Source organism: Chiroxiphia lanceolata, chromosome 11 (genome assembly GCF_009829145.1).
Source record: "Chiroxiphia lanceolata isolate bChiLan1 chromosome 11, bChiLan1.pri, whole genome shotgun sequence".
NCBI lineage: Eukaryota > Metazoa > Chordata > Aves > Passeriformes > Pipridae > Chiroxiphia > Chiroxiphia lanceolata.
In genome coordinates, this window is record NC_045647.1 from 13,655,958 (window position 1) to 13,674,118 (window position 18,161).

At 42.6% G+C, this 18,161-nt stretch overlaps 1 protein-coding gene across 9 annotated transcripts in view; it reads left to right on the forward strand.

The window, feature by feature from the left end:
• ERC2 (ELKS/RAB6-interacting/CAST family member 2) overlaps window positions 1-3,733 on the forward strand; it is a 430,377-nt gene extending 426,644 nt beyond the window's left edge. For all 9 annotated transcript variants that reach the window (XR_004359172.1, XR_004359173.1, XR_004359174.1 and 6 more), the window contains one exon: window positions 749-3,733. The gene's annotated coding sequence lies outside the window, so the exon portion shown is untranslated. The remainder of the gene's footprint in view (window positions 1-748) is intronic.
• The last annotated feature ends 14,428 nt before the right edge of the window (window positions 3,734-18,161 follow it).

An 18,161-nucleotide genomic window follows, 5' to 3' on the forward strand; every position in this document is an offset into this window, starting at 1 on the left:
AATCAAAATCATTCAGGTCTCACTCTGTAGTCACTTACAACCAGACACAGGTCTGTAGAAGGCAGGAAGGTTCTTCCCACTGACTGACTTGTGCTGACACCCATTACCTCTCACAGTCCTCCAGGTTTTGGCCTGTGATTAGTGGGAGTGTGGCTGAAAACCTCATATCAGACTGTTGTGCATTGTAACTTCTGTAAATCTGAGCTTCTGGTATCCATGAAACCTTCCTCTGCTGTGGGAGAAGTTAAATAAGTACTTAAGAACTTAAAGTGAACTTAAAGTGCTTAAAATATAATGACAAAATGGTGCTTCAGTTCTGGAGAGTTGATCAAAGTACAGCATATTCCCACCTGCCATGGAAATAAATGGATGACTCCTTTGGTTGCCACATAAAAATATTTAGTTTTATTAATAGCATTACTCCTTCAAAGCTACTGTGCCTATAGACAAGATCAAAAAACCCATTGTTTACACAATCACAAGCACAATAGAATTTGACATCTTAGGAATTTAAAATAGTTCCCATTTAGGGGGAATCTTGTCATACAAATCAGCAATAAAACTAATTGTGACCCTATGAACATAGTAAGTGGGTTCAAATCGAATTTAAATGCCTTACTTAATCCTTAGTCCCTAGAAAAGGAATATACCCACTCATGTCTATAAGAATCTTGGTCAGATGAGAAGTAGAATGTTCTGGATGCTTCAATTATGTTGTTAATTGGAATATTTTGTTCCCTTGTTACAGTTGTCAGAGGAACTAGCGAAAAAGGAAGAAATAACTGTAGCACTGGAAGGTAACAATGATAATCTATTGCATTGGATCTCCAAACATGACCATGATATCCTGGAGAAGATCACAGATGCAGAAAATGAATGCTAAGGTTGATATCTAATGAAATGCTGCATTAATTGGCATTTTCTCCATTATTTCTTGTAGTCTATTGTGAAATTAGATACTTTGGAAAATAATGAAGGAGACTCAAGCAGAAATTATAAGAGCTTCATTTCTGTTTTTAATGGGTCTTGTGAGTTATTCTGTTTTCACAAAGAAACCATCTGTTCAGAATATGATTGTTTAATGAAGATCAGTTAAATAGGTTATTTAACTAATTTTTGGTAAATTAATATTGATTTTAATAAGTAATTCAGATTCTCTTAGATGTGGTATCTGCATTTGCTGATTTTACCTAGTCTGTTCTAAACTATCACTTCTATTGCACTAGATTATCAAAGAGGTATTAGTAAAATGCTATATAAGGGTGTTGGCATTAACCTTACCCCCAGTTAGATGTGGGCTTTTCCAAAAAGTAAAAACAAGCCTTTACCCTCCTCTGTTTTCTTATATCTACTGATAAAATAATATCAATTAAAAAACCAAAACCAAACCAAACCAAAAACAAATATTGATAATATAACCGGTATTAAGCTCTGGGCCAGGTTGGAAATGAAATCAATTTTTGGTACTAATAACTGATGAAAAAGATTAGCTGTATGAAAATATGGTGTGTGTCTCTGACAATGCATAGGACATCTAATTTGAACATAAATATATGATTATATACAAGATGTATCTATTCCGGGATGGTAAAAGCTTGAGGCGTATATAAATACATATGTATGTATATATATGGACATGTACACAAGGATGTATCAACCTTTTACCATCCAAATGCATACATGTTTTCAATGATAAAAGCTGGGACTCTTAAAAAACAAACAAACAAAAAACAAAACTAAAGATAAGATTGCTGTGAATACAGTATATGCACTAGGTCTCCTGTAAATGTGGAACTGTTTGTTATTGTTCTCTGCATTGAAAAACAGTCTCCAACATGGACCCCAATGAATCTTAGATGTTAAAGAAAATACCAATGAACAAATAGCACTTAAAGGCTGTTTGTGTCAACAAAATGTGTCTAGTAAAATAAATTTAAAGCACATGCAAGGAAAAATAAAAATGTGAAGTCATTACATTCAGTGAGAGACTATTAACTGACAGTCAGATCTCTAGAACTTCTCAAGGAGAAGTTCCTTCTGACTCCACGAACATTTTCAGTCAGTCTGGCAAACATGTGCAAAAATGTTTGGCTGTTTTGTTGAGGCATCTTTTTGTCCATGGAAGAAATGCTTCCATGCTGATGGCAGTGGGAAGAGAATATCTGCATTTTTAAAGGACAAACAATAAATTTAAGCATGGGTGGCCTTAATCCTTAGTAGTTTTTCTTTGCTGCTGTAAAAAAAAAAAAAAAATCTCAATGGATACTCCTAAAGTCTTGCACTGAATTTAGAAAAATTATTTTTTGAACCTGTGGTGCGATTAACTCCTACATGAGCCATACATAGTAACCCCTTTAAAATTATTATCTAGAGATGATATTTTATTTACTTGTACCATGATTCTTGGTGCAATCAAAGAGCAATTTATTCGAGCAGGAGCCCTGCTGGATGTTACTGTCTTCAGTAAATAGAGTAAAATGTATAGAATTAGCATAGCGTAGATAATCCCAACTTCATTCATGTTTAAAAAGTTTGTCCTTTAACTATCAATGGCATTTTAGATCTTTGTTTTTGAAACAGCAAAGCTTTGAGGAGTATATTTAGCACATATGACAAATGTTGCACTCGGAAACTCAGACAACAAAACTGGTTTCTCATGACAAATTTGTTGTCGCAGTAGGGGACAATCGTCTGTGTCTCTTACAATCAGGTCTTTACCTTAACTCTGCAACCGAATACTTGAAGTAGGATGTAAACTAGGGGGAAAATAGGGTCACAGATACAAAGCTGTATAGTTAGATATTTATATGTACGTGCCAATTTTGTCACAGGTATTATTTTAGGGGCATTTTTGCTCCACTCATGTTGGTAAGAGTATTGATCTAAACTTTTATCAGGGCCTAAAAGTTAGCCCCTAAAGAGGAAAATTTTGTCTAACATTGCTTTTTTCCTTTCTTGCTTATTTTTTTTTCTTTATTTTCATTTCATGTGATACTCTATGATGTTTGGAGAAAATCTTTCATATACTAAAATAGAATCTCGGGGTTTACAATAAACACTGTGATGTTGGGAAGTATTTTATTTCAGCAATGTTTGGTAGATTTTTTTTTTTTCCCCCTCTAAGTGTAATGAAGCAAACCAACTTTTGGTTAGCATTTAAGATAATGATTATTATTTTAATGTGAGATCAGTCTTGTACTGCACATTCTTTCTTTCATTTCAATGTACAGTATGAATTTTGTATTTAATGAATTTTGTGTATCCAGTATGCACGTACCTGCACATTGACTTTCATTTGAAAGTGGGTTTCAATTTACTTTTTAAACAGTGTTTATGAAAAGACCTCAGATGTGTTGACACAAACTATATCCGCAATGTTTTTTTTGTGTGTGTAGGGTGACGTTTGAATGTGATGTTCTGCAGCAATGGGTCAGTATTCCCTATCTACCTTAGATCCTCATTTGATAGTGCTTCTTGTAATAATTTTTTCAAGTGAGTGGCATGTTCTGGATTGTGATATTGATATATGGTTAAGGACATTGATATGAAACTAAGGAATTCCTAGAAATTACCAGTGGGCATGTATTAGACAGTCATTGTAATTTAATGTCTAGTAGAAGTGTAAAGTACCAAGGTATTTAGAGTTCATAACATTGTTATCATGTGTATGGGAAGTATTTAGTGTTGATCAGCTTGTTTATATTCATCAAATAAACTTTGTTTCTTTCTGAAATCAGTGTTGTGTCATTAAAAGTAGGTTTAATGACTGTAAGAAAATGTGTGAGAGATGTTTTCCACATGGTAAATCTATCACACTCCTTATTTCTCTAATTGCTACCATTCAAAGTAATTTATCTTCCTGTTGTTACTATCACATAAACTGTTTAAGAAAGCATAAAAAGGAGAATGTCTCCTAGGCTCCACTCCCAGAAATGCTTATGAGTAACTTTACTAAAGTGAAGAATCATTTTCTGGATTGGGCTCTTGGAGAGCAATATGCTTTTGAGTGCGTTTCTAAAACATAATATTCTTGTGTGACCCTGTGTAATTGCATAGAAAATTACATTTTGTTTATGTACTTTACTGACCAAAAGCCATAAGGTGTGAAATTCTCTGCACAGTCAGCTCCTTTTTCAGCTGCCTGGTAAGTGGTTCCCCGTTTCCATTATGTTCACTTTTTTTAGAAAAGGAACTTTTGTTGACCAGGAATTTCTTACCTCATAGAACTCCCTGGACCAGCTCAGGGCACACACAGCAGGAGAATAAAAGGTAAGTTAAGTATGCATTTTACTTAGGTTATTTAAAAACACACAGTCTCTTAGTTTTAAGCTCTGTTTCTTTACCTATAAATTAGTTTTCTTGGTAAGAGAGTACTATGTACTAACACAAGATATTAAGTTTCACTTTTAACTACAGCTAAATATACATTTATTGTGTATTCTACTTACGCCTGCTTAGCTTTGAGCTGCAATACTATAAATTGAGTAGTAGTTGCTTCTAGCTCCTTTCTAGACCTGCAGGGTTTTTCAGAGTGGTCTTGTTCTGTATTGAGGTAGTGTCTGTAGTAGGGGACTCTCCCACTGGAGACAAACATTTTTGATTCTATTTTCCGTGTTGATCAGTTCCTGCTTTAAAGGCAGCTCCTGCCTCCCCATGTGGTGAAGGGGACAGTGCCAACATGTCATACTGAGGTTATAGAGGGGACAACAGTGGCTTTGGGGAACTGTCAAAGGCTCTTAAGCCCCTTTTTCTGTAAGATGGTTTTCAGCAAGGATCTTTCCTCTGTAAAAAGGGGCTGTGAGGGGCCCAGGGGAAGGGACTGGACCAGCATGTTTGTGTCTGCTGGGGTGGGGAGCTCCCCAGAGGACAACTGGGTGCAAGATCATATCACCTAATGTTGAAGTTTGAGTTTGTAGTCAAGAGCTCCTCTAGCCCTGAGAGAGCCTGAATAAGGACCAAGCTGAGGTTGAGGTTTCTTCCTCAGAGAGTCTGTCTGTTCACTCCAGGCTTGAGCCAAAGCAGCTCAAGATTTGAGCAAGCAGGAGATTAAGCAGTGGGGGACGTTCAGGGGATGGAGCTATGTGTTGGCTTGCATTTCAAGCCAACATGTCATTCTAGACACATTCTGAGAGCCCCAGACAGCTCTGTGCCAGTGTGAGTTGGATAAAGCCAATTTCAGAACACCTACTACAGTTGTTCACACTGTGCTCCAGGTCCAGGATTTGGTCCTGGAAGAGCCACACTAATCAATGCACACTGGGTCCCACCCCATGCAGAAAGTACAGAGCAAAGGGGCAAAGAAGAGTGTGACTATGTGTCACCTGTTGATGTTGCTTCTCCAAAACATGGAACTTTTAATAACCAAAGTATTAAATCATTCGAAATAAAGCCAAGTCAGCTCTAAATAAGTAATACATTTCCCATTATGAAGTCAGTGGGAGCTCTGCATGTCGCCAGGGCATGATTTGACCCACATATGAAAAGTACAGCTGATGGGGGGCTGCTGTGCAGATTTTCCTGCTGTGAGATTACAGTGATGTTATTTCATGCTCCTAACTTTTCAGACAAGATATCTCTGTTTCGAATGCATCTTCTCAAACAAGAGGCAACCTCTGCCTTCATAAGGAATAGCCCAGGGCACATCATTACAGCTTTTGTATGGCCTGGAGGCACTGATGCGGGAGAAGCCCACCCCTGATGGATGCAGTTGCAGAATCAAGGACTGATTTTGTTTGGGTTTGCATTCCTTCCACTCCTTGCTCTTGAAAATGACTCCTTCTTCAGAATAAGACAATTCTAACCCCAGATCTCCACAGATGCAGGGGAAGAGCAGGCACAATGCCAGTGCATCCTAAAGACAATGCATGTGTCCCTTTGAAAACCGCACTTGAATTTGTGTTACAGACAGTTATATATTCCCACGAAGCTGCAAGTCTCACGACAGATACAAGAACTTTGAACTCACCCAGTTTCCAGTGGAGGCGAGTGTCCAACTTTACAAAGGCTGTGCTTTTGGTACTCACCCCAGCGAGGCCAGGAGACAGCAGATGTTCTGGCAGCTGCAGCCTGCCTTGCGCTCAGGGAGCTGGGGCTGGAGGAGAGCAGCCAAGCTCCCTCCAGATGGAGCAGACAGGGAAGAGGCGAGTGGGAGGCTGCACAAGTAAGTTAGATAGCTCCAGACAGCAAAGGACTGATGATGTGTGGCTCCATGTCACCTAACCAACCTCGGAGAGGCTGCAAAAGAGAAATAAGCACCAACCCAGAGCTAACCTGAGTTCAGTAAGGAGCCTTCTTGTCATGGGAAAATCAATAGGGAGGAAATATCTGTGCAGAATGCATGATAATGTAGCATAGTAACTACTTTTTATTTGAATGTAATTTGGACAAATGCATTACTCATAAGTGAGTTATCCAGGGCTTGCCAAATATGTGGTTAAACAGTTATTATAGCAAATTACACCATCATCTAAACACCTCTGTTTTGGCTCTTAGTTGTCTTCTTTTGCAATGAGGTTTCTTTTTTTTTTTTTTTTCTTGATTACTGTTGTCTAATAATGCTGTATTTACTGTTTTGGTTACCATAGAAATAAATAATGGCACAAACAACAACATGCCTACAAGAGAATAAGAGCATTTTCTGAATTTCACAAGGAGAACACTCTTGTTAATGAAGACCTATATGGTTGTGTAGTTCTTAACATAGCTCTCATGTCTATTGATTTGTGTCCTCATATGCATTTTATTATGGGCTTTATATTTCATTTTAAACTTCCAAAAATAAAGAAAAACAGCTGAGGTACATTTTTTTTTTTTTAAATGGCCAGATTTTGGTTAGAGGTTAACACAGGCCAAAAGAGAACTCAGCTCTGCCCTCGAGCCCTTGCAGTCCTGTTTTGTTTTGTTTTAATAAAAAGATCATTATTACAATCCAGCGAGGGTCACAGAAGCGCGGTCATTACAGACCAGCCGTACTCCTTGTGCAGCTCTCCTGCCCTCTGCACCTTCTCCAGCCTTAGATCAATCAAACCTGTGAAGGCAGGACTGTTGTCAGTCATGATAAGTGTGTGCATTAAGGGGCTAATCCAAACTTTACTGAAGTGACCTGAAAGACCATTGATTAAAAGTAAGTTTCTGCTCATAACCCGCTTGCTTCCTTCTGGAGCAAAAGTGTACATTTAGAGGAGCATGGGGCCAAATGTTTCATCTATGTATCAAAATTTCAGCTAAATGTAGCTCAAATGAACAAACTGATTTTTTGAATGCTTTGTGATAAGAAAATATATCTTGGGTTTCATTACTGAAGTTAATTTACAATGTGTTTAGTTTATAGTTGTCCTGACTGTGTTTCTGGGCCAGCACTCAACTCCTACCAACTCTTAACACAGTGTTTCATTATAGTGTCTTTACATTATGATCACTTATTTCATTGTATTTGTTACAATTCAATAAGTACCATTCAGTCCATGGGGTAATTTGCTATTGCTAAAGATAGATCTGCTATTGCCTCAAGGAGTAAAATGCATATTTAGGAGTCTGTTTTCTAAAACAAAATAAATTCTGAGCAATCTTGCAGTTGGCGTTACTACAGGGAAAAGAAGAGGCAAAACAACCCCCATAATAATTAACTCCTGGGACTGTCCAGGTAAGCCAGTTTCTAGAGGATTTTTTCCAATTCTGATGCCATTCAACATGTCAGAGTTGTTCTCACTGAAGTTAAACAACCAGTCTCCGTATCTGAAAGCTGAAGGTTGTAAATCTCCCTTGTGAATGTTGCCTATGACAGGGAAGGAAAGACTTGCGTAATTACCACTTGTACTTCCTCAGAGAACACGAGCTCAAGTCTAAAGCAAGGAGTTTGGTCAATAAAACATCAAGGTCTGAAAACTACAGGAAAAGACCTGTCCACCTCATATGATAAGTGGTTTTTTTCTTGGTTAAAAGAAAAGTAATATTTTAGTGGAAGCCTCTTCTTCAGACCTGATTAATTTGCAGATATTCTTAATTTTTCTTCAAGATTACCAATAGTTATTGCAATTCATAGCTAAATTAACTGAAATATCTTACAATCTTCCTTCTATGTGAAGCGTAGTGCACTGGATATAGTTATTCTGCTAAAATACAGAGAACCATTTAAATGTTATGATGCTCATCAGTGTCTTTGAACCAGGTTACAAATTTAAAATCAGAGAGCAGGAGTAGCACCTTGTTCCCACGCTACTGAAGTCAGAAGGAATTACTTTCAGTCCTTCTCCAGGCAGTGAGGGATATCAGTGCTTAGCACTTTGGGCTATAATTGGCCAGATAGCTTATGGAAGAACACAACTACTCATGTGAGCAAATTTTTACAGGACTTAGAGCCTTAAATCAATTATTAATGCTTTTTGGCTAATGTGAATACTCATGGTCACACTGGTACCTTTTCATAGCAATCTTTGTCCACATCTGTTCTCTACTTACATCACAGGGAATGATTTCAGTTAAAATGTTTATGCATTGCTGCTATTCTGTTTGCTCTTCTCCATTGCAGCTTTTTCTACTTCCTGCAGTGCTTTGCACATTTTTTAGCTCTAAATTCCCTCACGCAGAAGTGCCATGTGCAGTCTTTAAAAACTTCTTTCTGAAGGAACCCTGTGATTCTTCAGCTGCTTTGCCATCTTCTGTGAGGATGCACAGAGAACTCTGCACAAGGTAGGAGGCACCTAAAGTAAGACTGTCTGAAATTAAGCACATACTGCAGACTTGGATTACCTATGGGTCCTGTGCAATAGGAAAATGCTCTACTTCCTTTGATTGCTGTGGGATTTGAATATAATCAGCATCTGGCATGATAGAGACTGAAATACAAAAAAACCTTATAAAATTTTCCTGATATACATTAGGTTGTCATCATCAGTGTCCCAAGGAATCAGGCAAACCAAGAAATGTTAAAATACGTTGTTGAGAAATGTTGTTTTTTCAGAGTTCACCTGCCTAGTTTGGCTCAATGACTGTTTTTCCCTCTCAGTTTTGAAATTCCAGATACAAATGGTGATGCACAAACATTCATTAAACTCTGAGGGATTAGTGAAAAATTGCATTGAAGGAGCATTTTCTACTGGTTTGTTGGACCTTGCCACCATAGCAAGTTCAGAGAAGAATTTAGATTACTTACCAATACAGATATTAAATTGCAGTCTGAAAATAAATGAGATATTTGAACTGAGTAATTCAAACAGAGTAATTCAAACAGAGTAATTCAAATTGAGTAATTAAAATAGAAAGGAATGGTGCCTTGATGTGTGGTAGCCTAGTACTTCCAGGAAGGTCAAACACCAGAGGAATGGGACAAATTTAAAAAATCAGATGTTTTTATTTTTCTAAATTTCTTCTTATTTGCATATTCAAAACATTTCAAAGTCACTGCCTTAAACTATGTTACAAACAAAATGGCAATTGAAGAGAAAGTTTTGATGTGATGCACATCCTACTTGCACCGCAGGAATGAAGATGAAAAGGACACTTCTTTTGAGTGCCACATCTTAGTACAGTTTTGCAATTATGCTTTGCAGACAATATTAACAATTCTTATTAAATACAGGATATCATCTTAAAATGAATACCAGACTTTTAGGAAGGGCTTTGTAACAAACATTTCAAAAATCTGATTTTACTTTGAATTAGCTTTCAAAATCCAGTCCAGATATATGTAAAGAATATAGAACATAAATATATTTTCTAAAGTACTGCAGTATGTGAAATTTATAAATTGTTACATGCTTTGCTAATGCAGCTGGGTGAAGCTTAGTCTCAGATCAGATAGAATCTTTTAGATAAATCATTTATGACTAGATGACTTCTTATCCAAAAGTCAAATATGTGATCATTTACAGAGGTCGCTGGCTGTATTCTGTTCTGTGTTCCATAATCAGCTGAAATAAAACCCAGGAGTCCCTCCTGAATGTATACTCACAGGGTCACAGTATAATAAAATACTGCTCAAATTGTATTTCAGACAAGGAATGCTTTCCCCAAAACTACTCCAGTCTCAGGGACAGGACTGTCAATATGCATTGCAGTGCAAATGGCAAGTATAAAGTCCAGCATTTGGAAGGGGAGCGCCCTGCCTGCTTAGTGGCAAAAAGCCCTGCTGTGACACACATTTAACTATTTAAGTGACTTTTACAATGTATATTCTATACTCCTTTTTTACAGAGTCAAGCTGGGACTTACAACTAAGGTACCTTTTTGACACAGAGGAGAGGTACAAAGCAAATACTGAAAACCTTGGGAATGTTTTCTGAACGAATACAAGCCGGTGTTATGGGATAGTGAAGAAATGCTATCAGATTCTGTGGAAATAGAGAATATCCTCAAATATCCCAGCTATGATAATGCAGCATCACAATAACTTTAGACCATACTGTCAAAAACAAACAAACAAACAAAAAAGTCACAGGAGGATGGAACTGCATGAAAATGCATTTCTGCCTGAAAAGCAGATAGGGTATTAGCCACAGGCATTTCCATCATTCCATTGAAATACACCTAAGTGATCATGAAAATGCAATAAATGCTCAGTATAAAACCTTACAGAAAGGAATGACATTTTGTTTTCCTGTGGAGTTCACTACAGCCAGTGTTGGAGCAATCAATACATCCACCTCTGTGCTGGGTAAGTTCCCCTGTAAGCTCAGATGATCTGGAAGGAAATGTTTTATGAAAATATTAGCAAAACAACTGATTAAATAAGGAAAAAATGCAAAATTGGCACCCTGTAATAAAGACAATTAGATAAACAAAAGTGCAATGACTATTATCAAGCAATCAAGTGGCTACTCCTGTAGCTGTTCCTTTGCTTGGCTGCTTTGTTAAAAGTGATATCATGGAGTCACCACTATGCTTTGAATTATAGGTTATTACTGGCTGGGTGGAAGAAATGCTGCACCCAGGACAGATGCCAGCGAGGCAGGGCTGGGCAATTACCACCGCTGCTCACAGCAGCACACAGGCACTAATGAGTACCTGTCATGCTCTCCCAGAAGCAAAAATACAGCTACTTGATGAAAATGCTTACAGTGTTCTGTACTATTATAAAGAGCAGATCATCTTCCATCTCGGTGGGACTGTCAGCTCCAATAGCACAGTACACTGCTCGGATGGTTTCTCTCTGCCTTTGACTGAAGAGGCAGAACAAGAGGAGTCACACACACACAGGCTATGGACTCTGATACCAGAACTCAGGGAGTCTGGGGTGCAGCAGAGGCCTTACTGCAGGAGCCCTCATCCACTTTATTGCCAGGTCCTGCCTGGAAGCACAGTACACTTTCCACCACAGTGGTCCTTGTTTCTTCCAAGATTATACTATAAGCATGTTGTGTCAGGTCACTCCAAGTGACACTTTACACAGACTCTAAACAGCAGAAGAGAAGGAGAGGTGGTCCATGATAAATCAAGTTTCGATTTTTCAAGTTATTGATTTTAGCAGGAGAAGCACTTGCCATAAGTGCCATGTGCCCATTACATCTATTCCATATAGAATCTTCCTCCACCTGGGCCATGGCTGTGCTATCACTGTACCCTTGTGTTCTTCACTGTGGGCAAACACTCACATTGTCAGTGCCATTTTGAAAAGCCTTCAGAATTTTCATTTAAATTCAGGAAAATAATTTCATGGAGAAATGAAGACAGTAGTATCACTGGGGCAACAAGGTTTGCCCAATCAAGTAGTTCAAATGAAGAGTTCAAAACTAATCTCAATAGTAAATATCTTTTAGAGTGAGTTTTAAAACAATGCCGTATTCTAAATAAACAGGCAAGAATCAAGGTCAATTGACAGACTATTATGGACCTTGGAAGACAGGGTTAATTTTATCAGATGTGTTGCTCATGGTGCCTAGATTACTAGCTATCTTCAGAAATATATTGACTTTAAGCAGTCATGGATAAATATACATTGGCTTAGATGTTATGACATATCTTTAGTCCTAAGGAAATGATGAATTAGCTAAGTAGTCTTTAAGATAAATGTCATATAGGGGCTAACCAAGCTCCTTCCTCTCACTCTTAAACACACTTTACTGATATGTGCGTGTACATATTCCAAAGAAATCCTTACAGATATTTCAGGTGAGATCTTCAGACCACATCCACCTACATTCCTCCTTGAGCTGTGTAGAATCTGAGGATCTAATATTGCTACAATTATGAACTCAAGCCTAATCTTCTAATCTTCTCAGATGGAAGCAGAGCTGTTCAGGAGCGGGTGTGGTCCCAGGCAAGGACACATGGTTGAGACCATGTCAGGAGTGGGTGTCAAAAACCACAAGTGGGTGGTCCATGCTTATGGGAAATCTGTGGTGCCTCTTCGTACCCATTCATGATCTGCTCTTTCACCATCATTGAAACCTCCTGAGAGTCCCAGTTACCTGCAGTTCCTGAGTATGGCACCATGAGCATCACACCACCACCATGAAAATATGCCAGGCAGAAAATGGGATTTAAAAGTTCCATAAGGTAGAAGTACTACCTCATAAGGTCCAATGAGGATGATGATGTACCACCCAGCACAGTATGCACAGCCTCAAACCACATCTTGGACTGCTCTGGGGTGTGTTGCAGTGTCAACAGAGAGCAACAGCAGTCTGCTTATAGGGGTGTTAAAGAGCAGAGACCCCCACAGTGGGATCCCTCATCTCTACAGCTGGTGCTGGACTGCTCCTCCCTCCCTTTGCTGCTGCACTTGGGGACCTGAAGCACAGCCCCAAGGCAGAGATCTGCCAGCGAGAGTGGGACTGCTAAATGACTGTGAGAGGTAAGGGATACAGGTGGGCTGTGGAAAAGAGCCTTGTGCTGTCCTTTCCCCATTGTCTCCTGTGCTGACCCCTGCTGCAGCTGTGGCCTTCCATGCTCCACCTATTCTGCTCTCTGAGGAAGAACTGGGACACTGTGCTGGTCTGTAGTGTGACAAAGCTCCCTGCCTGGTCATCTCTGGAAAATGAAGTCTCTGTGTGCCTTTGTGTGTGCGTATTGGGGAGAGTTATGCTCAGGGCACTCAGAAGAAACATGTAAGAGCCCTCCAGAGTTTATGGGAGGTGCCTTTGGCCTCAGAGACAGAAGGAACTGGTAGCATTAGGAGAGGGTAAGTACTCTGTTGTTAAGGAGTGGTGGTGGGATTGTTTATTTTTCCTCCCATAAACGTTTTTTTTAAGGTCCTAATGGAAACAAAGCAAAGTATTATTCCTCTAAAAGCACTATTCTTTAAGTAAACCAGACTCACTACTTGAAACATTCCAATGACATATGGTGGCAGCAGGGGGATGGCCGAGATCGGACGGGCGAGGTATCACTGAGATAAAGACCCACACACGCAGGCAGAGGTACAAGGTGTGAGGAGAGGGACATGTGCCCCAGACACAGGCAGGACAGAGGAGAAAACAGCCAACACTTGTGGGGGCATAAACTTATCCCTTCAATAATTACCTTCAACAACCTTACTATTCCAGAGGCAAAAACTAAAAAACGTCAGAGCCCTTTCATGGTCTCTATAACTGCAGAGGTCTAGGCAGCTTTCATGTGTTCTGTTGGCTGTAGAGGAGTCATGTCCTCCTTGAACAGCTCCTTCAAACACCTGCACTGGCATCAGTACCTGAACCTCAGCTCACTGAGCTCAGTGTGCCAGAGCCAGGGCTGGGCACAAGCTGCTGCCCATGGCACCAGTCTCCCAGATCAGTAAAATAATCATTGCTGTGGGGCACCAAAACTCAGCCTCCCTTGCTCTTGTGACCATCTTGCACCTGGTGAGCTAACAACAGACAAGCCCCATGCTCCAACAGAGGTTCACTTAGTTGGCATCCTGACTGAATAGCTTTTAGAGTTACTTCTCTTTTCTGGAAAGGATTTTCTCATCTCTCCATTTTCCTCCATGACCCAGCACACATGCATGTTGTACCTGGGCTGTAGTTTCTGCAGTGGCAGTGAGGTTTGTTAGACCTCAGCAGAAGGGAATGAAAAGAACCCACCTGTGTTTTGCACATGAAAGACTAGAAATGAGTCCACAGCTGTCTTTCTCCAGCTGATAATGCAGACAAATGGGGGCTATTTGCTATGCAGTTCATTACTAGTAACAACAAATTGGTATAGTTATCATCAATTTAAATATAAAGCAGTATAATTTTTTCTACAGGCTTTGCAGGTTTGTAGATTGGTGTGTTCACCAGAATTTGTAACACTTCATTACCCTGTAAACTTTCCTCTCTCGCCTGCTGTCTCTTATTTGCATCTCACTGCATCTAAAATATGTCTTCATCTGGTAGACATGAATGCTAATCTAGACTCCATTTCTTCCTCTCTAGTGGTTTACTGCTGCTTCCAAATATCCTGGTTTCTTTCAACATCATGAATTTGGGATCTGAGAGATGGGAAGGGAACGGGGTGGGGGTACATCCATCCATGGACAGACATCCATACTCTTTTCTTTGTCTTCTAGTCTCTTAACTTGTCAAGCTCTCTTCAGCCGAGTTCAGGCAAGCTGGAAATATAAAATTATTATTTAAAAAGAGAGTTTCCCCTTGCTATTTCTTGCTTCTAGTGGCTAAGGAGTAGGAAAATAACAATTATTGCAGGATTTGGCATTAAATCATCATCTTTGACATTTCTTTTGTAGTTTAGCCATCTTTTGGATTTCAGGGTGGTCTGTAGAAAAACAGCTACGGCATGCTTTAGGGAAAAAAAGGCCCTAGGAAAGTCCATATATGATTTCAAGGCAGTTACACCTAAGTCCCTTGGAGCTTAAAAGGTCATCCCTGGAATAGATGAGCTGGTGGGCAGAGTGCAGGTGACATGTCCAAAGTGACACAACATCTTTGCTCTGTCAAATGTTCACTGTGGTATGACCCTCATCTGAAAAAGCCTATATGCAGGTACACTATGGGCACTAACACCAAAACAGCTGCAGATGGGCTGTGCCTTCACAATGGCTCAGTGTGATACCTGTCGTAATTCTGACGTTATATATTCAAATTCCATAATAAATAGACATATAGGAAAACACCTTCTTTCCTCGAAAGTTCTGCTTCCCAAACAGGTTCCTCACGACAAAACCCCATGCCTGTTGGCCCCTGACTGCACAGCTGCCATTGGACAAGGTGGAAAGATATAAATCACACAGCACCACACGTTACAGTGAACACAGGTAAGCAAGGGTTTGATGAGACCACTCCTTTGTTAAAATGTCAAAACCACCAGAAATAATTTATTTCTGTCCTCCAGAGAATTGCAGAACTATAAGAGACCTGACCTAAATCTCTAAAACCCTGCAGTGCTGCTTTTCGGGGTTCTGCTGTTTGGGCATTCAACAGTGTTGTTACACGTCCCGTGACATTACTCTGAGCATTTATATTTTTCTCCAGAAAACACTTTGATGTTGGCAGATCAGCTGTCTGGTTACCTTAAGAGCTCTGTCGCTAACAAACCTGGAAGACAAAAGCTTAGGCAGCACGAATGCCTCTAACACTGTCAATACTTCTCCCTCCTGCCCCCTCTAGCTTCACCCAGCTGTTTTAAATAGTGAGGAGAAATTAAAATTCTTAAAGCCTTGCGGGATGTTTGGATTTCTGCCCTTTATTTCCACTTCCATGCGCCATAGCTTGAAAATTTGCCCGATTTAAAAATTCCCTGTTCAATTTTCTTTTTAAAAGCAACGACTAGGAATCCCGGGAAGGAAAATTATCTGGTGTTGGCTTCGCCCATTGCCAGGCTACCGCTCACAGCCCTGCCCGTATGGATCGTCCTGGGCTTGGTGTTTTCCTGTGCCCGATGACATTATGCAATTACACGATGATAAACATCATTCGGGAATACAAATGCGAGAGGTAAACAGCTCGGGGCTCTTTATTAGTTTATTCCAGGCGATCTTTCTTGTTTTACTGCGCAGCTCCTCCCCTTTTTACAGTTTTCTGCTATTCTTTACTAATTCTAGTGATTTGAGAAATGACCTTTAACCTACGCAGTTTGCAGACTCCTAAAGGGGATAATTGAAATGCCACAGTAAACCAAAGGCAATAAAATATTATTTACTAGGCATAAAACTAAGGTTGGTCTTCTTAAAGGAACGAACAGCCCCCTTATTCCTCCCCCCTCCTCGGACCTGGTGCTACACCTAATTTATAAATTCCTCACCAGGCGTCCCGAGGAATGAACAGCAGCCCGGGCAGCGAGGATGCCTAATGGAAGGGCTCTTTGGGATATTAGGGAGTAAAGAAACCTGCCGGGAGCGATGCTGCGGCCGTCGGGGCGGTCAGGTGCCGGCGGGAGCCGCAGTGTCCCGGGCTGATCTCCTGCCCACTGTGGGGCGAGGGGGGCTCCGCGCTGCCCTGACGCCCCCGCCGCCTCCTCCCGCTCCCTGCCTGCGCCCCGAGCTGCCTCTGCTCGGCTCCCAGCGCCGGGGCCCCTCTCGGCGGCCCCTCCAGCGCTGCTCCCTCCCGGGGAGGCGACGGGCGCCGCCGGGCTCGGCGGGGAGCGGCGCCCCGGGCAGAGCAACGGAGGGGGCGGCCCGGGGGGCCCTGGGCAGAGGGGGGAGCGTGGGAGCCTGGCGGGGCAGCTGGCCCGTTCGGCGGAGGCTACGCTTACCTGGCGGGCAGCGCCCTGTCGGGGCGGACGAGCTCTTGGCCCGGGAGCAGGTGGGCAGGGGCTCGTGCCGGCCGGGATGTGCCTTTTCGCCCCATCGGGGTCCTGAAGGGATTTTATTTGCACTGGAATGGTTTTGAAGGAGTGAATGCTTTTATTGATAGCGGGGCTGCTCTCGCGGCTTGGTTGGATTTCCCAGGGCTGCTTTGATAAAGTGCCCCCTCCCCCGAATCCCCCCGTGGACCCTCAGTTGCAGGCGGATACAGGGGAAACACTGCGGAGTTACGGCATGGCTGGGGGAAGGCTCCCATTTCCTGTGCTTGGGTGCACACGAGAGGGGAGAGGTGCAATAAAAACCCTTTGGCTGAGGACTGCAGAGCGAGAAAAGAGCGAGGAGGTACAAAGGGTCCGCGAAGCCTCCCTCGCCTGTAGCTCTCATTGGGCCTTACTTGATTGAACTCAAACAGTTTTGTCAACAACTTGCTAAATTTACAGCGGCAGAAAAGCCGCTGCAGAAAGAGGAACGCGAGCCGTCGAGCTCGCTCCGTCCCCCCGCGTTTGGCAGGCGGCACACGCGGCTCGGAGCATGCGATAAACAGGACTTGTCAAAGAGCCGCCCGGCAGGAATGCCGGGGCAGCCCCTCGGCGCGGCCATGTGCGCCGCACATTGCTCGCACATGTGTGCGGGGGGAGCCCCGCGGGGCTCTCCCGGCAGATCCCCTCGTGTGCCTATGCTCCCCCCCCCCCCCCCCCCAATCCCAGGATAACCAGCCGGCGGTGCTGGTGGGGGCCGTACACCCCCGCACGCATCCCCCCGGTGGGGTGGGCACAGGGGGCACCGCTTTGCACGAACTCTTGCGTTCGCTGGGTGTCACGCCGAGCTTGACCAACGAGAATGGCGCGGCGATGGGGGCTCAGCCCCGCGGACGGGATGGGACGGGGGCGCGCACCACGGGCGCTCGCCGCGGGGCTGCGCGGGGTCCCGCTCGCTGCCGTACAGCTTTAAAATCCAGCCCCGAATGCAATAGGCCGGGCTCGGGCGCATGCGCTGCCCAGAAAGTTTTCCAGCTGCCGTTGGCTCTCTAACTTTTTTTTCTTCTTTTCCTCTTTTTTTTTTTTTTTTCTTTCGCAGTTTTAAGCAGCGGGGTGAAGAGGAGCGGGGAGAGACGCGGGGGGGAGCGGGGCCGGCTGCTGTAGCGGGCGGGGGCAGAGCCCCGTGGAGGAAGGGTCGGCTGCCGCGACGCCGCCTGCCCCGGCTCGCTCTCCCGGCTTGTTCTCCCAGCTCTTCTCCCGCGTATCCCGCTCCTCGGCGCTGGGCGCCTCTGGCACCGATGGATTGGGGGAGCCGCAGCTCCTGAAGCCCGGACTGCTCCCCTCCCCCTGCCCCTGCTCGCCTTGCAGGATCAGTCGCCCCGTAAGACAGACACACGCGTGCACAGCCCCCCTCCCCCTTCCCGCTTGTGCAGAAACTTCTTTTTCTGTTGGGCTTTTTCTTCTCAGTGTAAAATGGAGGGAGCCGGCCCCGGGATGGCTCTGCAGCCGCGGACCCCCGGCTCCGC